The 22,750-nt window shown below is 36.0% G+C and overlaps 4 long non-coding RNA genes across 4 annotated transcripts in view; 3 read left to right on the forward strand and 1 right to left on the reverse strand.

Annotated features, from left to right (window-relative positions):
* LOC116172576 overlaps window positions 1-19,758 on the reverse strand; it is a 129,398-nt gene extending 109,640 nt beyond the window's left edge. Inside the window, exon 1 of the long non-coding RNA XR_004145704.1 lies at window positions 19,467-19,758. This is a non-coding gene — a long non-coding RNA (uncharacterized LOC116172576). The remainder of the gene's footprint in view (window positions 1-19,466) is intronic.
* LOC116172575 lies at window positions 2,064-2,568 on the forward strand. Its single transcript, XR_004145703.1, has 2 exons — window positions 2,064-2,163; window positions 2,301-2,568. It is a non-coding gene; the product is annotated as an uncharacterized LOC116172575 (long non-coding RNA).
* On the forward strand, window positions 11,481-12,024 carry LOC116172573. The gene is made up of 2 exons (XR_004145701.1): window positions 11,481-11,605; window positions 11,757-12,024. It is a non-coding gene; the product is annotated as an uncharacterized LOC116172573 (long non-coding RNA).
* On the forward strand, window positions 15,673-16,311 carry LOC116172571. Its single transcript, XR_004145699.1, has 2 exons — window positions 15,673-15,819; window positions 16,082-16,311. It is a non-coding gene; the product is annotated as an uncharacterized LOC116172571 (long non-coding RNA).
* Window positions 19,759-22,750: the final 2,992 nt, after the last annotated feature.

Genomic DNA, 22,750 nt, shown 5'->3' on the forward strand with positions numbered 1-22,750 from the left:
TATACTTTATATAGAAGCTATGGGTTTTATTTAGCATGTTTTCGTCAGTAGGTACCCAAAGTGTTGTTAGGCTAGTACAGTGCCATGTGAAATATCCGTATAAACTCGATTAGCCCTAACTTGCTCCTGGAACTTTTGAAACTTAAAATTAATGACCATCCATTCAAGAGAAGATAAGAAAGATGAAGGTGATTCATCAAATATCCACCTTAGATTAAGCGAACTTTCAATTACATCACAATCATTAATAATACCATCCTTTATTCGGTCGTCTTTTTCAGCACAAATACACGCAAAGCGCCCATTTGTTATTGGATAAAAACCCTCAACACGTAATACACTGCTTTAAAAGTAGCAAACATTCTTAAATATTTGTATCGGAGGATCGTCGGAGAATTTGGAATTACAGAAAGAATTCGAATGGGCCCCGCGGCTTTCAACAGTATCTAAAGGAAAGGCGATCACTGTTTGAAAACTAATGAAGGAAGTTTTACTTGGCCGATAGACTAGTTTTCAGTCGCAGATGTGGTCAAAATATGAACCGATTTTTATTAAATTGGGTTACGAGGATTGGGTAAAAATGAAAAATTGCGAACTTTAATTAATATAATCTATTTGTAATACTCACTCAGCTAGGGGAATATAAATTAGTTTTAAGTCATTTATCATAGAAGCGCTTAGCTCGCTCGGTTTCACACAGGAAGGAACCCCTGGAGCGGATTTCATGCTGGAATATTTAAGTAGCAACTCGAGTATTATTTTTTCCTTTTGGTCATTAATACAGCATTTTTATTTACGTAAATAAACAATTCCATGTAACTACAAACGAACGCATTACTTTTTATGTATAACATTTACTTTCATTGCACTTACACGGATTCGAATAAGCGGATTACTTGCAACAAGATTACTTTTAGTTCGGGAGTTTTAGCAATTTCAGTTAAACTTCTTGTTTTCCCCGTGGAAAGTTTTCATAGCAAATCTTAATCAGATCGCATACCCACTAAGAGTTTTTAGTATTTTTGCTTTTATTTTTCTCCAAGGATGACTTTGCGTCTTGTATGAGATTAAAATATCTGTTTAAAACAGTTTCATTTTCTTTTAGTACCTAAATTACCCGATACAACAACTACCAATTTTCTTTGCTGTGCACAAAATTATCGTGCTTGTGAATCTCTTGATCGTTTTTCGGCAAAGAGGGCGTTTAGAGATTGCTCGGCAATTTTCCTTTTTCCATTAAATTTGAATTTCCACGCAGCATTGCTATGATTCCTCTAGAACAGTAATTACAAACCTAAACGACAACTACCCTTTTAGAGGGTAGGAATTTTGTAAAAATTGTCATAAAATTAGAAATGGTATTCCTACAAACTTAAGTAAAGCCAATAGCCATCTTTCTTTCAGTGACAGAAGGTACCTACCACTACGGCTGATATGCGCTATTTTGACTGTGATATGCCTTTAAATTCTCTATTACTGGAGACATCGAGGAATCAGGAATGTTATTAAATAGTCTAATGAAAAGCTGAGACGGTAGACCATAATTAGAAATTCTTTTTCAATACAACCACCGGATAATTTTTAAGGTTGGTTCTTCGTAAACTACACAAATTAACTTCGCAAGGGCGATGAAGGGATTTTTGTAGGCACAAGCACAAATGAGTTTTCGGATTCATTTTATTTAGCTCGAAAACAATTGGCCCTTAAAAAGATTCGAATCCCTTGACAGATTATAAAAATGTTAAAATTAAGCATAGAGATATATTTGCAGAGTCATCGAGTAAATTAATTCACATTAACCCTTGGTTGCTAACTATACCATCCAAAGCTTATCGCAAGTAGTTATTGGTACACTTTATCAAAGCTTTACGCTAAACCACTTACAAAAAATTCTTTTCAATTCTCAAATTAATTGGTTATCGTCTTCCGTTCAACTACGATAAGGCTTTCTTCTCATGACAAACCACATTTAATTCGTTATCGATTTAATTTTATCAGATGCTTGATATTTCGCAACGGTGCATAAGCAGGTGATTGCGCTGCAGATAACGCGACCGTATAAAAGCTCATCTGAACGATTTGGTTCCATTAGTCACTCAGTCAGAATGAAGTCCTTCTTGTTGGTTGTCATAGCATTGGTTGCAGTTCTCAGCTCCGTAACTGGTAAATATTATTTCATGATATAAAGAAGGTGGGGTTATACCAAATGTTGAAAGGAAAAAGTCCAGTCAATTCAATCTAATCAAAATCCTACACTCAGACCAAGACCATTTGAAACTAATCTCATTTGTATTTTATAGCACAAATACCTTGCAAGGGGATGTTTTTTTCCTGTACTGAAACCTGCACGTTTGGAGGCAATCATCTTTTTGGAGTTTGTCCTGCGGGACAAGTCTGTTGTCCTATGGGAGTAGGAAGAAAGTAGAGGAATATCCACTAGATCAAAGCCATTTGAAAAATGCGAATAAAATCGATTCACACATTCGTTATACTTTCGTGCTTGTGTAATAATCTAAAATGGCTGTTTGAACTATACTATTATTGAAATAAAGTACATTTTGAAAACTACTACATTTTAAGTTTATTGCATCTATACCAATGTCTATACCTTATCTATTTACTATATACTAGATTTTGATTTTTTTTAATTCATCAAGTGCTACTTGATTAAAATATAAAAACCGTTGATATAACTGGTATCTTATTTTCAATCTTATGCTATGATAGCTCGTTGAAAAGAGACTTAAAAAAATCAATTAAGTAATCTAAAAATCCAATATGACGCCTATTTAACTTTAGGAAGTTGGTAAATGTTCCTCAAAAGTAGCCATCTTGAAGTTTTTTGACATCAATCCTAAATTAGCTTATCAAAGACAGTAACTTTTATTTAAAACTGTTTTTTTTTACCTATATCTCTTATAATCCAAAGTATCTCGCGCAAAGGTTACCTCTCGTTTTAAAAACCGACTAAGAAGTGATAGATATCGTCAGTTGCTTATGATTTATTTACCTATTTACTTATTTACCTATTTATTTATTTACCTTACAAATTAGGAAACCGCAGGAAAACCTAATTCGGAGTAGCCGGCTCGAAACTGATCTAAGGAAATACCCATCTCTCCCACAGATGAAAAATTCTTACCTCAGCCCAGGTTCGAACACCCGACCTCCCGGCTATACAGCCCCACGCTCTATAGTGCAGCGGAGAGAGCCGCGAAATCGTTCAAAAAATTTTTTCGGAGTAGAAAGAATTGGGACCCACACCATTTTGTTCAGAAATGTTTGAACCTTCAGAATCTCGCTTTACGACATTTTCCCGTGGTCCTGACAAAAGTTATAGGCCGCTAAAGTTGAAATTTACTCATTTTCGCGCGCGCGACTAGACCACCGAAAGTATTTATTTTCTCAGCAACTAAGCGATATACATCAATAATTCCTTTTGTAAAATGAAAGTACATTTATAGCAGAATCTAAAGCATTCAATTTACCTACCTTGTTATGGACAGTTTTTAGAAAAATGACCATCAACTTCCAAAATTCGTGTAGCAGATGAAAAGTGCGCACTTTGAACTCTCATAACTTTTTATTTCACGATATCGATTTCCAATATTTATAGCTCATTCGATGCTCCAAAGCATTGTGATTATTTTATTTTCTATAACATTACCGTGAATTTTTCATAATAAAAAAGTTACGGTCATTTAAGTAAAAACCTACCGACCTCACCGAGTCGGTAATCGCGAGTGAGACGGAGAGGGAAGGATAGTCAGCAGCGTTCGCTAAACAAGGAGCGATGCTTAAGAGATTTTACTTTACTAAGAAATTTCTCTCCGAATACCAAAACTAGCTATTTAGGCCGTTTAGTTTACAAATGCATTCCGCCGAGTTGCATTGTAAAATCTCAAACAATTCATTAACTCCATGTATCTCAGTTCTTTGGTGAAATATATAGGTACAAATAGGTACCTTTCCCTGTAAATTTTGGGGGTTACTCCACATCAGGTATCTCTTGTGCTGTGCTGTATATTGCAAGATCAGCAGTAACAACGGTATGATTTTGTCCCAAAGATTTAGGCTTGTTTTTTGATTTCACTAGACGATTCATTCATTCATTCATTCATTAATTTTTTTTTTTTTTTTTTTTTTGTTTATTTAAGGCGTCGACTACTTGGTCATTAGCCTATTGTAAATACTGTATAAATCATAACATGTCGAATATATTTGCAGACCTTAGGTATTTTATTACATTTTTAAGATGTTGTGGCTGTTTGAGTATTTCTCCTACTTCATCTATTAAATGAAAAGATTGCCTGATGGGCTCCAGTACCGGACACTCCCTTAGGATATGTTCAACAGTCATTTGATTACCGCAGCGTACACAAACCGTAGGAGGCTCCCCGCGTAACAGATGGGCGTGCGTTATTTGCGTATGACCGATTCTTAAGCGGTGGATTTTCACTCGCTCAATCCTACTGAGAAGTAGTGGTGGTCTCCATGGTTTAGGGTGTACTAATGCTGCTCTTAAAGCTGCTTTTAGGTCCAGATGCCTCACTACCTGAACGTCCACATATCTCACTCCCGTGGCTCTTTTAGCAGCTTCGTCTGCCATCACATTGCCACGTATACCAACATGGCCAGGTACCCAAATCCAAAAAATGCTTTTCCCAACCTCGACAACATTGCTGTAAACAGCCTGAATCCTTTGCACTAGTGGGTCCCGAGGAAATCGAGATTTAATACTATTTAATGCGCCCTGGCTATCACTTACAATAGCAAAGCTCTCCTCTGTATTGCTCATAAGGCAGAAAAGCAGAGCTTGCCATATGGCATACAGTTCGGCACTGAAGATGGTGCATGAGGAAGATAGAGTCCACTCATGTGTTTCGCCATCTACATAGATGGCACATCCCACACCCGATTGCGTCCGCGACCCGTCCGTATAGATAGCCTTAGGGCTATGATACTCTTCCATAATGGCGTTAAATTTCCTTTGAAACTTTATAGCAGACGTGTTCTCTTTCTCAAATTCGGTCAGAGCAAAACATGAAACGATCTCAGGAACCATCCAGGGGGGAACTTCTCCAAATCCTACAGGTAATACTGTTGGAAGCCCAACATTCATCATTCTTAGTAGTTCCTGTGCTCGTACCCCAGTAGGTCTTGTTAGTGAAGGTCTATTCTCGTATCCATGACGATCTCCAAAAAATAATGTATAATTAGGGTGATTTGGCTGAGCACGGATCCCTACTACGTATCCGCACAGGAGCCGATCACGTCTTCGGAAGAGAGAAGAAAAACCAGTTTCAGTGTATAGCTTATCCACGGGACTGGTTGGAAACGCACCTATACAGTATCTCAAACCGGTATGATGTATAGGGTCTAGTTTCCTCAGCGTCGACTTGCGAGCCGAGGAATAAACCACGCACCCGTAATCCATTTTAGACAGAAGAAGGGATCGATGGATATCTAGCATAGTATCGGGGTCAGTACCCCACTTAGTACCCGCAAGGGCTTTAAGGATATTGGTGACCGACTTACATCGCTCAATAAGACTATTGATGTGCAGATTCCACCTTAGTTGGTCATCAAATATGAGACCTAGGAATTTGATAGATCTTGTTATTGGAATGGGGTTGTTCTTGAAGAAAAGGACAGGATCGTAGTGCGGTCTCCTCAATCTACAGAAATGGATGCACTTTGTCTTTTCAAGCGAAAACCTAAATCCTGTATTTTCCGCATTCTGCACTATTTGATTTATTGCGGGTTGCAGTTTCCGTGTGATTTGACCAATGGACGCTCCCATTTAATTCCTTCGACAAATAACATTTGTATGGAACAAGTCAATATAACATTAATTAAACAAACGAACAGTTAAACAAACAAACAATTAAATATTGGAAGATATAAAAATTCTTGTATATTGTAGAAACACCCATTGACTAGATAATCGTACAATTTCTTTTTAAATTTTTTCCATGTAAGGCAAGTTCGATGGTTAGGATGGTATTGTAGCTCGCTGCTGGAGAATTTAAAAACGGCATAGGTATATTATATTGAATGGTAGATACCGGAACTTACTTAGGAGGATTATCAGCAGGTACTTAGGCTGTTAAAGTCAGTTATCTGGTGCTGGTCGTTATCTAGTGATAGGTAAACGAGGAATTTGGATTTCTTCTGTCGATGTATCTCGCTTTTGAAAAAAGACTGTGCGTTGAATTTTTTTCGTCTGTTTCCACAGAATATAGCCTACTTATGCTCATTCTGTGACGGTTTCCTCGTTGATGTCGAAGTTATTAATGGCCGCTGTGATAAAATTATCATTTTTTATTTGACAAATTTTTGTGAAATGTAGGTAGACACCCTTAGCAGAACATGTAATATTGACGTTTACTGTACTTGTTAAGCCACTGTCGGAGAACATTTTCTGACCCGAAAGACCAATTTGCAAATGAGTCAGAGTGTAACTTTTGTTTGAAAAATGACCTTAAGAAAAACTGTTCAATAATTTTGTTCCGTAAGTATGTACCTAGACAACAAACTTCGTGGAATTTTGTCAATTTTCGTTGTCCGGCCAAGAATTGCAGTGGAATTATTTTTTTCGAATTTTCAAAAACTAATTTCAGATTCAAAAACCACCAGATACCAAATTTCGTCGAAATCAACATTTTTTCGCACCCCTATTGAGGGGTGTGCCCTTTTGCGGTAGGAATTTTGAAAAATTATTTGCAAAACCGGAAAGGGCATACAGCAAAACCTATTCAAAGACTTACCACCAGTCTCTGTAACTGTTGCTGAGAAAAAAAGAAACTTTACCACTTTTTTGAGGGTGGCTCCTAAACGAATACATGGATTTTTTTTTTTTGGTGTTTGGATCCATCGTTCCTTGAAATGGGGGTTGAAATATATTGTGTGATCAAAACTCTCTAAACCTTTCCCATATAGTTTTTATTCGTTGAAGTTTTTAAAAATAAAAGCGACTATAGCTTCGGCGTACTGCCATCATCAGGCGATGTGAAATTTAACAGGAAAACGGTAAGTTACAAACGTTGAAGACGAATAAGACGAACATGTTGTTTTTTAATTATTAACTGGCCGAAGCCAAGTGAAAAAACCTGAAGGGTGGTTAAACCGGAAAGGTTGTCCTAAGTTTCAAAACGAATTATTATCAAGCCTTGTTAAGTTAAGACAACCAACCGGAGGGTTGAATTATTACATTAAAAGTTGAAAGTTGAATTTAACACATTTCAAAAGAACCGGGGGGAAAAAATAAACTCATAAAAGTTTTGAAACTATTGAGATGACTACATATTTAAATTATTTAAGTTAAGTTTAAATTCGAGATCATGCAGACGGCATGTCTAGAAATGATTAACCACCAGGTTTACCTATCACTAGATAACGACCAGATAACTGACTTTAACAGCCTAAGTACCTGCTGATAATCCTCCTAAGTAAGTTCCGGTATCTACCATTCAATATAATATACCTATGCCGTTTTTGAATTCTCCAGCAGCGAGCTACAATACAATCCTAACCATCGTCTAGTGAAATAAAAAAACAAGCCTGAATCTTTGGGACAAAATCATACCGTTGTTACTGCTGATCTTGCAATATACAGCACAGCACAAGAGATACCTGATGTGGAGTAACCCCCAAAATTTACAGGGAAAGGTACCTATTGTACCTATATATTTCACCAAAGAACTGAGATACATGGAGTTAATGAATTGTTTGAGATTTTACAATGCAACTTGGCGGAATGCATTTGTAAACGGCCTAAATAGCTAGTTTTGGTATTCGGAGAGAAATTTCTTAGTAAAGTAGAATCTCTTACGCATCGCTCCTTGTTGCGCGAACGCTGCTGACTATCCTTCCCTCTCCGTCTCACTCGCGACTCCCGACTCGGCGAGGTCGGTAGGTTTTTACTTAAATGACCGTAACTTTTTTATTATGAAAAATTCACGGTAATGTTATAGAAAATAAAATAATCACAATGCTTTGGAGCATCGAATGAGCTATAAATATTGGAAATCGATATCGTGAAATAAAAAGTTATGAGAGTTCAAAGTGCGCACTTTTCATCTGCTACACGAATTTTGGAAGTTGACGGTCATTTTTCTAAAAACTGTGCCATAACAAGGTAGGTAAATTGAATGCTTTAGATTCTGCTATAAATGTACTTTCATTTTACAAAAGGAATTATTGATGTATATCGCTTAGTTGCTGAGAAAATAAATACTTTCGGTGGTCTAGTCGCGCGCGCGAAAATGAGTAAATTTCAACTTTAGCGGCCTATAACTTTTGTCAGGACCACGGGAAAATGTCGTAAAGCGAGATTCTGAAGGTTCAAACATTTCTGAACAAAATGGTGTGGGTCCCAATTCTTTCTACTCCGAAAAAAAAAACTACCTCAAATAAGCGAGTTAGCGCCGGCTCTCCGCTGCACTACTACCACTAAGCTACACAATCGGTGATACCTAAGTCCCTCAAAGAAATCTTCAAAAGATCTTTTACCTACACTATGGTGAAAACTGTCAACTTTATTTTGACAGATCCAGATCCATCGTTCAATAAGTCCCAGGACTAACCCACAGATTGCGACCATAAACAGTAAAGCTGCTGTGCTGAAATTGACGCTACTTCTGCAAAATTATCTTTTATCTAGGCAATTCACCGTGCCACAAGTTTATGTAAACAATAGTGTAATTGAACGAGTTGGGCTTTAATCTGCTTCCCCATTCACCATAGACTCTCCAGATCTACCCCTTGGCAACCACTGTTTGCTTACTGATCTCAGAAAGATGCTCCAAGGAAAAAGATTGAGGAGGTTATCGCTGCAACAGAAGCTTATTTTGAGGGTAAGGGTATGGTATCGAAAAGTTAGGAAAGAGTAGGAATGATTGTTTAGCTCTTGAAGGCGATTATGTTGATGAATAAAAATGAAGTTTGCGACACAAATTTTGTTTTTCTAGTTAGTCCTAGGACTTATTAAAGGATGTTACTTGAAGGCTTTGTGGTATGACTGGGAAAAAATGGCGGAGGTGCGTATTTTGCCGACTATGGATATCTGCCGACAATTTCTTTTTACCACCCGCACGTTAGTAAGAGAGATATTCCATTGTAGTAAAAATCGACCTCCTCCTCCCCACTTTTTTACGGAAATACACGTTTTGAAACACCAGGAATTTAAATCAAACAAAATCTCGACAATGTAAGTCTGTCGATCCGTCGGTCTGTCGATCTCTCTGTCGGTCCGTCTGTACTCTTATTTCCGGCTGCACGGCTGAACCGATTGACTCCAAATTTGGTATACATATTCTTAGACATAAAAGGGCAGAATCGCGCCTGAGCAGGTGTGCTAGGCACAGCAAACTTTTTTAGTTCTTGCTTTGTTTCATTTTCCATCAAATATTCGAGCATATGCGTTTAAAGTTTGTTTTCATTTCTCAAAGTACAAGATTGATTATAGATATATACATCTTTTATAAAGCTACATATTCTTTTCAATCCTTGAGTGAAAAATCGTTATTCAATGGTATAATAAACCTAAAATTGCACATTAATCCTATCTTCATAAGCAAGAAAATATACCCATAACTCTCTCGCTGTTTCGAAAAGGCTATAGCTGTATTACAACCCTAGCTGATTTTACTGATGCCATTATGGCTGCTAAAGACCAAAATAAGACTTCACGTTTAATTATGTTTGACTATTACAAGGCTTTTTCCATGATTGATTCTCCTCTCTCTGCAATATTATACTACCTCGGATTTACCGAGAAGGTTAGGCTGCTTATAGTATAATTTACGCCAGACAGAAATTAAAGCATATTTATAAACGTACAAAATCACAATCTCTGGGCTCCAGATAGCGCCAAAACGTCAAAGCGCTGCCGCCACAACCAAGAAGTGTGGGGCAATTTTTACTAGCTCTTGTAAGCTAGCGCCACTGAAATATTGTAGATTAATTTAACAATTATTCTTTTCTAGGGATACTGGGTTAATGCTGTTAAATGACAGTTGATTAAATTCTTGAGAAGTTTTATTCACGCACTTTTTTTGAATTCCCAACCAATTTCGAAAGGTCATTTTTTTTTACACAGTTTTTAGGTACCTCGCGTTTTTCATCAGACATTCTTTTATATCATTGTTCATAAGAGATAGAAATTCTATTTTAAGAAGTTGTAGAGAATAAATTGTATAGTAAACGACACCTCTGACCGGCCACTACACTGTAATACGCAGCAAATGATCGCTGCAGCATCTCTCGACTCTCACTTAACTGTGTAGTGCTCCTTTTTGGGCAGCATATATAAAATGCTTCAGGGTCACGGCCGCACGCGTTTGCGAGAGGGGTAAGAGCACATTTTCTTGTAACGACGGCATTTTCCAACAAAATACTTGACCAAAGCTAACTAAGAGAAGAAAAGTTCGACTAAATGCCTTAATTAAAGAGAAACCCAATCAAGTCAAGAAATTTGAGGAGAAATTGGAACAGATTAAAGAGAATGACTCACGGCTCACCTTTGGATTCAGTATTTCAAGGTGGTTGATCTAGTAAAGAAAAATATACATGCAAAATGACCTGGTGGTTGGTATACGCACCTAACTGTCAAAAAAGTGACTCCCTACTTCCATGGGCCTGGACACTTCCCCTACGCCAAGCGTTGCCAGTTATATGTTCAGGATATAGAGAGCTTACCGTCAACAATTACACCTGTGCAATACCGGAAATTCACCACAGTCAGGCATCTGGTCAGAAGATATCAAGAATTTGAGAAGTTTTAGCCTTTAGGAAAACTTGAGACATGTCAACTAAGTATTGAGCGATTTTAAAAGATAAAAGTGATTTTCTATCAAAATTATGTTGGACAACAGCGTGGATGTAACTGAAATTCAAGAAAGTCATTCTCATTCTAAATATGATTTATTGAATAAGGTAAAAATTTCAGGATACTTATTAATTGGCGCGCTTTGACAGTAAAATTCATGGTGGCACTACTTACGTACAGACTGATATTTCTAATTTTGAGGTGTTTGAACAAAGTATGAATTGCAGCAATTTTCACTTTATCATTAATATACAGGATGGATTCTTTGTCGTGCATAGCATTAGGATCTTGGAATTCTTTAGATGTCTGTAGCAAACACGCAAATTATTTACATGCATCTGACTTGTATACGGAAAAATTTACAATGCCGCTTCAAGGGTATTCAAATTAACTCCTGTAGTAAATGTTGTTTTCTATACTATCAGCATGCTTCTAGATCTTATCGCAAGTTATTGATACAGATTATCAAAGCGTTACGCTAAACCACCAAATCTTTTCAATTCTTAAAATTAATTTGTTATCGTATTCCGTTCACCTGCGATATGGCTTTCTTCTAAATGACAAACCACATTAAATTCGCTATCGATTTATTTTTATCAGATGCAATTAATTATATATTTCGCAACGGTGCATAAGCAGGTGATTGCGTTGCAGATAACAGGACCGTATAAAAGCTCACCTGAACGATTTGGTTCCATTATAGTCACTCAGTCAGAATGAAGTCTTTCTTGTTGGTTGTCGTAGCATTGGTTGCAGTTCTCAGCTCCGTAACTGGTAAATATGCAGTTTCATGATGTAAATCGTACTATAAAGAAGGTGGGGTTGTACCAAATGTTGAAAGGAAAAAGTCCAGTCAATTCAATCTAATCAAAATCCTACACTCAGACCAAGATCATTTGAAACTAATCTCGTTTGTAATTTATAGCACAAATACCTTGCAAGGGGATGTTCTTTTCCTGTACTGAAACCTGCACGTTTGGAGGCAATCATATTTTTGGAGTTTGTCCTGCGGGACAAGTCTGTTGCCCTATGGGACTAGGAAGAAAGTAGAGGAATATCCACTAGATCAAAGCCATTTGAAAAATGCGAATAAAATCGATTCACACATTCGGTATACTTTCGTGCTTGTGTAATGATGTAAAATGGCTGTTTGAACTATACCATTATTGAAATAAAGTGTATTTTGAAAACTATTACATTTTAAGTTTATTGCATTTATACCTTATATTCTATACTATATACTAGATTTTGTTTTGTTTTTTTTTAATTCATCAAGGACTACCTGATTAAAATATAAAAAGATATAACGTTGATATAACTGGTATCTTATTTTCAATCTTATGCTATGATAGCTCGTTGAAAAGAGAATTAAAAAATCTATTAAGTACTCTAAAAATCCAATATGGCGCCTATTTAACTTTAAGAAGTTGGTAAATGTTCCTCAAAAGTAGCCATCTTGAAGTTTGTTGACACCAATTCTAAATTAAGTGAATCAAAGACAGTAACTTATTTAAAACTTTTTTTATATATTTCGCAACGGTGCATAAGCAGGTGATTGCGTTGCAGATAACAGGACCGTATAAAAGCTCACCTGAACGATTTTGTTTCATCAGGCATTCAGTCAGAATGAAGTTCTTCTTGTTCGTTGTCGTAGCATTGGTTGCAGTTCTCAGCTCCGTGACTGGTAATTATTATTTCATGATATAAAGACGGTGGGGTTGTACCATGTGAAGTTAAACTGAAAGAGTTCAGTCTAATCAAAATCCTAAATTCTGTCAGTTCAACTAGCGTGGTACAATCAGGCCAAACACTTTACCTGTGGCGTTCGATCATTTGAAACTAATCTCATTCGTATCTCACAGCACAAATACCTTGCGAGGGGAGGTTCTTTTCCTGTGTTGAAACCTGCACGTTTGGGGGCAATCATCTTCTTGAAGTTTGCCCTGCGGGAAAAGTCTGTTGCCCTCTGGGACTCGGAAGAAAGTAGAGGAACATCCACTTGATCAATAAGCCATTTGAAACGATCGAGTATACTTTCGTGCTCGTGTTCACAATGTAAAATGGCTGTTTAAACGATACGTATTGTTGAAATAAAGTGTATTTTGAAAACCATTAGATTTCAAGTTTATTGTACTTATGTAGGAACTGATGTGATATGTGGTTCTCTTTTGCATATGCATGAAGCACAATATAGTCCGTAAAAGGCCCGTACTAAGAACCCTGTTTTGCATGTGATTCATCTGAACGTGGTATTGTATCACCAACAACGGTTATCCAGAAGGGCAATTTCCTTCAAGAAAATACTAATCAGTGACGATAAAAACATATTTTTGCGGTCTGCTTTGGACCATTAAAAACCTCAAAAACGCAATCTGAATCAAATTTGCAGAAATTGGTACCTACATGCGACTTCAAACGAAAATGGACGATGTTTTAATTTTCAATAAAGTAGGTATGACGACTAACAATAATGTTGATTACTCTGATCAAATGGGTTAAAGGTGCAGGTTAATGGTAAACTTGTAACCTTAAAGTTGTCCCGAGCGATGAACATTTTTTTGTAATATTTTAAGATAGCAGCTTCGAATAACCAAGACATTTCAACTATAATGATCCAACACAATTAAAATCAGAAGAACGATCAAGGAGATAGAAGTGTATTGTAAAGTCAGTTATTGGTGCAATTATGGTTGTCCTGTTGTTGTTCTCCTACGCCATTAATGTATTCTTGGAAACAAGGGGTTTTGAAGCTCTAAAGATCATTGAACGCATACAGCGCAACACCTATTAAAATTCGCACTCTTTTAAAATAAAAAAATAAAAATAAAAATGATAACACTATCACTTATTTGCGATTTTGGTCTATTTCATCAAAAATACTAACTGAAAAGGTCGTGAAGAAGTTTTAAATAATAATATATATAATCCAAATTTCTGGCCTGCACAGATGCGATAAACGACGAACACAAAGCACTTTTCACTGCATAGGAAAATGCAGTTGATCTAAAAATTGAAAAAACATTCTTCTTCCTCTCTGGGGGGATTAATGTATGTGTCTTTCCCAAATTTAAAATACACTCTTATTATATACACCCCAAATTAAAATAAGAGAATGGATCGACCACTGCATTTAAACATCTTGGTTAGTGTAACTCATAACTTGCAACAAAAATGTTTATTGCAGCCTTAATTTGAGAATAACATTTTTAACATTAATAGTACGTAAAATTCGTACTCCTCGATCTAAAAAACATGTCGCTTCAGAATAAAATTTTCAATATTTCGGCCGCCATCTTGAATTACTCGAAATGCTCAACTCTGGCAGAGTTGCATCAATCGGTTTTAAAACTTACATAAAATAAACTATCAAAATCAGTCAAAACAGTTTATTCTACATCGAAACAACCTTTTCATGATGGCACCCATGCAGACTAAAACGTCTGTGAAGATTTAAATAAACTGACAAGCATATACTTGCAAAAGTATTTACAATAACAATAAAATTTATAACTCACCTACTTTATAATACATGTGTAATAATGCGTAATATCTCGATATTGTTGTGCTAACAAAAGTATTTTGTATTTAATACTCAAGTATGTGACGGATCTCTCAAATAGGGAGGTTCTGTGTCGGGGATGTGTGTAGAGTTGGCCCACACAAATATAGCATAACGTAATCGACTATCAATTTGCGCGTGGTAAATGGACCTGATTTGCTTTTTATCCAAAACGAGTGCTATCAATGTAAATGTCCAGAAATTAAGGGTATGAATCGATATGACATTTCCATTATACACATTAATGATTGTAAGCGGTGTCTTTTTATTATTTGTTATTGTTGTACTAACTAACCTACCACAAGTAACTGGTGAGCTTTATCAAAATACTAAAAGAAACCACTCTCAATATACAAACTTCCAAATAATAATCACAAAGACTTTCTTTTGAACGTATCTACGAGTACATTTATCGATTACCGATTGAATTACATATCAGATGCGGTAGGTAGATTTACTTATTGGAATTATGAATGATTTCCAAGTTCCAAACTAAAAAACATTCAAAGACCACGCTGGAAACTGTAAAATATTAATTGACTATACGTTCATACGAGTACAAAATGAAGTTACTCATCGAATGAAAACGTTGATCAAAATGTCTTGGTTTCTAATGTGGACGACTGCTGTTTACGCCAATGCTTTACAGACTGAAGCAGTCTAGAAAACAGACAATAAGATTCAAGAAAAAATAGAAAACGTAAGTCCTAGTTTAATATGAAGAAGAGGAAGTAGCATCAATCAGCAGTTCAATCTTAAACATCTCGTTCCAACATTGGATAAAGATCTATCCTAGAAATACGGAAGACTCAGCTTGTACACGCCAGCCATCAACTATTTCAAGATCTCCAATAACTTTCCAGCGCTCAATTTGACTACCTAGGTGCATTTTCGTATTCTTTCCCAAGCTACACAGAATGTGGCGGTAGCAGGGATGGCTCAGTTTACGCACTTGAATGTCTGGTCACACGTTAAGACTCTGTGGATGGGGAACCGGATGACCATGACTACGTAGTGGGAAGCCTAGATACTTTAAATCACAACTGGTACGCCAAAATAAGTTTTGCGTTTCCTCATTTCATGTAATTTAGGTTCCCTCAAAGCCTATCGCTGGTGATTGGTAGACTTTATCAAAATAATAAGTAACAAAGAGATCCTTTCATTTATTAATTTGAAACTACCGGTTCCGTTTCATTAAATAATAAACACTTAGGCCTTTGAACCTGTTTATCGACTCATTTATGTTTGTAATCAACTAAAAATTTTCCAGGTGGTGGTTGTAGGCTTGTAGGATAACAACACTCTATAAATACGAAACGGAGCGATTTGTTTTCATTAGACATTCAGTCACAACATTTACTAACGGTCACAATGAAATTCTTCTTGCTCGTTATTGTTGCATTGGTTGCAGTTCTCTGCACTGTAAATGGTAAGTATGATGTTAAGTTCATGTCTTTTTTTTAATTAGCTAAAATTTGTTTCACTCATTCGCATTTACAACAACTGACAGAGAGCTTCCATTGAAAGTAATAAAATTGCATTATCAATTCGATCAAATGTCAAGTGTGGGAGGGATGTTTGGTTCGGTTCCTTTGGAACTACAGCTACACTACACCTGAAACGAAAATGCTATACCCACATTCATCCCTTCATGTTTCAATTGTGATATTAACATCGCATTTATTTCACAGCACAAGTGCCTTGCCAAGGACTTTTTGCATGCGTAAGTGTCTGCGCTGTTGCCGGAAATAATGCGTTTGGAGTGTGTCCTTCGGGCCTGGTCTGTTGCCCTCTGGGAGTAGGAAAGTAGAGTCGATCAACCGGTCAAGAGTGTGGATCCACAAACTCTATATGCTTTTGTGCACTTCCATAACACGATTGCAAAATGGCTTATTGCAAAATACAGTAATGCTTTTGGAAAGTTATTTTTTTCATTCCTGTGGTTAAAATTTTCTGTTGGTTTTTACTAATTTCCCACTCATACGGTCAATTGTAAAATCTACAAATCTGGCTTAACGAGAGATCAATGTGGTTTTTGAAATGGAATAGCAATTTTGTGTACTGTAATTGGTATACGCTACCTTCTGTACTAAACTACATTGAGTCTGTGCCCCGTTGTAACGAAAAAACTATTCTAAACCCTTCCAGCTTTAAGGAATAATTCCCAACAGTAAATTATTTTATGATTATCTTACTTTTACAAAGTTGCTCAATACAGAACCAACTTACACTACTTTCTGTGCTAATTAATTTCGAAGCAGCGTACAACGTACGAATGAAGTAACGGTAAACCCAATCTAATTTAAAACTCATTTGGCTACAGAACAACTCGTCAAAATTTTATTGCACCGAACTTATGCAATTCTTTATAAAACTCGTCAAAAGTACTTCAATTACGTAATTCACTTTATGTTGCGAGATATGAATCTCGGGTACCTGTTATAGGTGCGCTGCAAAATGTAAAAATTATACCCATATTAAGAACAAGTACCTACTGCATGGAAATTTCGATGCGACATAAAAAGCTCCCATAATTTAATCTAATAGCCACCGTAATCGCGCGTCGAGCGCATATACTTTGATTATACCGCTTATAGTGAGAGGCAAAATACGTTTTTGTAGCGTTTTATCCAATTATGTAAAATGGGCGATGCTTATCGATTATTATTACACAATGAAACTTAAGGTGTAACACCAATATTGCCTCCATTTAGTGCCCTTATTTGCCATTCGGAAGCAATCTCATGAAAAATTCAGCAGCTTGTTGCACGAAAAAAATGAGAATTAATTACACCACTACAGCAATCCCTGAAAATGTTTGTTTTAGAAAGATAATCGATTTCACTTCCATGACAGCATTAAATATTCAGGGCAATCGAATGTAGATTTTTAATAAATCATAACGTGCGTTTCACCCATTCCATTTGTGAAGATTTACATAAAGAACCAATCCTTCAATTTTTTCCTAGTTCTTTAAGGAAAAAACCGTTTTTAATCAGACAACTATATTTTGTTGGCAACTTTGATAAATAATAATTTAAAATAAAAATTTTTGCAAAAATGCGCTAAAAATACGGGATGGGCCCCTTAATCACACGAGAATAGCTCTAGAGACTGATTACAAGAAAGGGAGACGAGCTATTGAAAACCTTCCAGGATATATACCCACTTACAGTATGACTTCTTTTCCAATTTACATTTTACAATATTTTACATTAGAATAGTTGGTTAACAAAATGTATGGGCACTTTGTGTTTGATTTTTACAGGCAAACAGTTCAGAACGCCCTAACTTTGAAGTCAGTTTTCAGGAGGAAAAATCTTCAGCAGTAATCGTTAGACAAAAGTTCGCCGGGACATCGTTGGATTCAAAAAGATTTAGAACCGAAGAAGCAAGTTTGGTATCGAAAGAATTAAAGAGCGCTTTTCGACCCCTTTATTATGTCAACTACTACAGGTTTTTCAAGAAATTAAAATGGAACCACATTCGAGTAAAAAAAATGCCTGTCACTACCATTCTCGTTATTAAGATATAAGTGAAACAATATTTTATGTGCTGTAGGTACCCAAATCGAATCCTTTAAAGATTCCCGTGTTTAGTTTTTAGTTTCAACAAACCATTTCTTAGGCTTAGGGGTAGATAAACAAAACGTATAATCTTTCAAAACCAAAAATCGATCGATTTTTTTTCCATTTTGAAGAAGTCTACATTTCTGATTGATTAGTTATAAAATTCATCTCATAAAACAATCAAGGAACATTATTTGATTTATTGTTCAAAATAGCTTTCAGAAGTAGATAATAATAAATGCGAATTGATTCAGGAAAAGTCCCGAGTACTGTCGATACGGTACCATACTTAACAGTGCGCAAGGGTTTTGTTAATTCGAATCTAAAATTCTTGCATATCTCCTATAATAGTATTCAAGCGCGTTACGACGTTTATTATTCAGAAAGTTTACGTTTGCGACACGAGCGCGAGCTTGCCAGCGAGTGGAGCAAGTGATTCCGGGTGAATAAGAGTTATTCTGAACTTCGCCCTAAAATCAAGGCTTCGATTAATGTGTTAGATGAAATAAAGACCATATTATTATTATTATTATTATTTGTGTTTTGCATACGGCTTTATAGGTTATACGGTTATCATTTCCAATGTCTCCGATGGTTGCATGGATTGAGAAATCTGTGAATTTTTCAAATCGCAAACAGAAACCGAAGCGTTCATTTTTTAAACAAGAAAATAGAATAGGTCAAGGACTGATAAAATGAATAATTTAATTAATTCTCCAGCATTATAATTAAATTCTTAGTTTTTGACATTATGTGAAACCTGTGAATTAAATGCTCATAGGCAATGCTCTCATTGTCAGATTGTCGTAAAAAAGCAATGACGATTCCACATAATGAACCGCCCATAAAATTATAATAAACAAAATGCGGATGTGTACACCATGTATCTTGAGAACTAATCCTAATAGTTTCTTCCACCGACGTCAAGCGGGCAATTCTGCAATAGATAATAATGTCAACTGTTCCGTTACCTGCACTAAATTAATACATTTGTAATATGACTTTTGAAAAACTTCATTTGTTGCACATGATTCAAGTAGTCCTAATTTGTTAATTTAGGGATGTTAAAAATTAAGAATTTTACCTGCGCTGTTGCTGTTTAATTAAGGAACCAAGAATTGAATCTTTTTTATCCTTCTCTTGGCCCACTCAGAGGGGTGTGCTAGATTTGAATTTTTTCACTTTATTTATCACCAAAATGTATTGGAAAATTCTTCCTTTCGTACTTTTTTATCCAACCCCACCAGACGATAAACTATTCTCGAACGTCATCAAAAGTTACTCTAAAATTTTGGACTAATTTATCGAACTAGTTGCCGCAACATTCACAAGTTTGAGTTAGAGCTAGTTTATAAATTAAAATTTATCTCGCCGAGCGAAACTGATAACTCTTCCTGGAATTTCGGAATTACAACGCCGCACGATACAACAAATTGCCGCGTAAATTTCGACGACGCACGCCTTAAATTAAACGGCACATTGTAAAAGTGATAGAAACGTTACTTACTTGGGAAAAGTGTACTCAATTATACTTGGTGATGGGTGAAAAGTATTCGAGAAACATGTGCTTATACTGTCACTATAAACTCTGTCCTTGTTTAAGAAATGGGCGGCATGAATGCACCAACAAATTTAAAAAAACCGGGTAATTGTTCTAATTGGGGGTGTTTAAGGGTTAAGCTGAAGCGTCCATTTGCATAGTCTGGGAAAAATCGTTTAAATTTATTAACGTAGTTGGAACATGTGCGTCCAAGATTTACGATGGATTGATGGGATTGCGACGCTTACAATCAGTAAACGCGGTAACTGAAGCACTGGCAGTTTGATAGTACATACGCCGCGAGTCTTTCAGCGTCGCGACGACACGCTTGCGCCACCGCCGCCACCGAGGCCCAACAAGCATCCGACCGGAATCGATACCATATATCCCTCACGATATCCGTCAACCCTTAAAGAACTTACGACTTTGTATTTCTTATATATTTAACCTGTCTCTCTAATAATATATAAATTGCCAGCGACAACAGTGTCGCCCCATTTTAGCCAAAATGAATTTTCTTTCAAGGCGGCGGCGGATTTTTAATTACCCAAGCGTCACAGAAAACTATTCATGTGGTAGCACGTAGCCAATTAATTTTCTAAGCGGGATTCTGTCAGTTACCTACTTCTACTTGCGACGCCCGCAAGGTGTGTAACGAAATTTAACGGTGGAGGTAGTATAAGTCAAGGCGTCATATGTTTGTGCAAAGGGCGTACAACTTCCAGATCAATCTTGAAAGTGAATTATTAATAATTACGTGTCCACATCGGCAATGCCGTCAGCTCCTTTGAAACAATGTGAGAATAACTTTTCGTTCGACGGACTTTGCAAACTATAGTATGGATGTGGAATTTTGTCATTTAGTCAACGGTTATACGGTTAAATCATAAGGGAGGTTTTTGTTAATGATACCCAACAATCGATGAAGGCGAAATAAGAAACGATTTAATTAACAATTTACTTCTTACCTCAACAGACAGTAGAACCGTGATATAAGACAGGGTTATAAGGCCATAAGTGATTTTCAATTTCGCAAAGCTAAAATGAGTATGAGGTTTGCTTTCTCCCCTGAAACAGTTGCAGCAAGAACAACATGGGTGTTGAACGAAGGGTGCACATTTGTTGAAATATGGTGTACACATGAATGAAACACACGAAATCATGATGAAAAAGTTAAAATTTTAGGTGAGCTAAACGCAGGGGTATCGATATAAATATTATACATTGATGCAACAATGTATAATATTTATATCGATACCCTTGCGTTTAGCTCACCTAAAATTTTAACTTTTTCATTGGAAAATCTTGAATTTTTGGAAATCGAAAAAGAATCTCCAACATTTTCTAGATTTTCTAGTCTGGTTTGTGAGGGGATGGAAGAAAGTATAAAAAGTAGGGTTAATTGGAGAGGACTGAAGAAGCGAATATAAAATACAGGGTAATGTGTAGGGGATGGAACTCTTAAATGGAAGAGTGAGAGGGGGGCAAAGATGATGACTCGACAGGTTTTGGTTTCTCCTTCTGAAAACTGGTGGTGACCGTTTAGAAATTATTTAGATACTCAAGGGTCTATGGTCACCAGATGTACGAACACGAAAAAAGAAGACCCTGAAAGGGGGCGAAAACGTAATAATATGAAACGAGACAAAAAAATACTTAAGGGATGTTGGATGCCTTGAACACGAGGCAATAAGTGTACGATTAGGTAAATTACACGTCACACACCACAATGTGGGAAAATAAACGTAAGACGGGAAAATTAGTACAATAAACAAACGCTACAAAAGAAACAAAAAACTGAAACACAACGTAGAAAGCAGGGTGAATGAAAAATGTGCATGAAATTACGGGGGATAGTAAGGAATTAAAGGAGTAAAAGGAATAAATAATGAAACCGGAAAAAATTATACTGAGTGTTCCTAAATATGATGTAAATGCGGAAGGGGCAAATTCTTTGGCTTATTTTATGACTAAAACATAGAGATTGGTCCGCAAACGCTTCATTGCCGATCTACAGAGTGCTTAATTCTACAGTACAACTTATACCTTTAATTTATAAACATATATAAACACAAGATACAATTTTTAATGCCAACTGTCAAAATTCAATAAAGTAAGATATTATTGAATTAAAAAAATTATACTTTAATTTAACTAACCACCGAAAATTGATCTTTTTCTTTTCTCGATAACGTTCACAGATACAAAAAGGTATAAAATGGTACACGATCCCTAAAAAAACAACACCTTGTAGATTCTCACTACAATTGACCTGATTTAATTTGGTATGTTTCACTGAAAAACCCTTTTCCATAGCTTTAAAACATTTTAGGCATGCCACCTCCGAATCAGACTCTTTTTCCAATCCTTCATAGAGTTACATAGGTACTCAATATAAAAGTCCCGTGAGCTAAATGTGCCATTGTGCCTCTGTGAAATAATTCCTACCTTCTGCGGTCAGTTTTCCTTATTGCTTAAAAATAACCTCGATATAAGGAAGGCGAAAACGAAAAGTTTTAGGGAAATTTGGAAAAAATAAAATGACATTAAAACTTTAGAAATGTACCAATTTACCGAGCACGTAGTTTTATGGTTTGAGCTCCAAACGAGAAAGAAATTAAAAGTGATTTTACAATGAAAAATGGAAATTATACGGATTAAATAAATGAAAACGGCCGATGATCGATTTTTAGTTTTCCAATTAAGCTCCTTTCCCGCCCTGTTTTGAAAATGTTTGTTTCTCTTTCTTCTGTAATTTTTCGCCACTCTTTGTCTTTGCAATAGAGTATGATTTTGTGCTATTCTAAGTACGAAAATAACAACTCTACAATTTTAGAATTCTAAAAAATTCACCGGCTCATGGAAAGTACTAAAAAGGGTTATTTGGTCTTGAATATTTTTTATTGCAAATAGTCCATGGAGTTCTTTCTTGTCATTATTCTGCGTCTGCGCAAACAAAATTTTCTCGGCCACGAATTGTAGCTGAATTTTTTAAAACTAAAGTGTGGTTCTTTATTTACATGTTTAATCGGGGTACCATTTTGGGGTAGAAATTTTCATTTTATTTTTTTTCAGAGAATTATGAGGATCATACCAAAAAAGTATTGTGGTTGAGAGAAAAGTTAAAGAAGAAACGCATATTTTAGAGGTAGTTGAACGAAGCATTTTGGACACTTGATTTATTTTGATCTTCTTTTAACAAAATGATCTGTCACTTCTTGTATTGGAATAAACGGAAAAATGTAGATCCC

Source organism: Photinus pyralis, unplaced genomic scaffold, assembly GCF_008802855.1.
Source record: "Photinus pyralis isolate 1611_PpyrPB1 unplaced genomic scaffold, Ppyr1.3 Ppyr1.4_LG5, whole genome shotgun sequence".
NCBI classification, from domain to species: Eukaryota; Metazoa; Arthropoda; class Insecta; order Coleoptera; family Lampyridae; genus Photinus; species Photinus pyralis.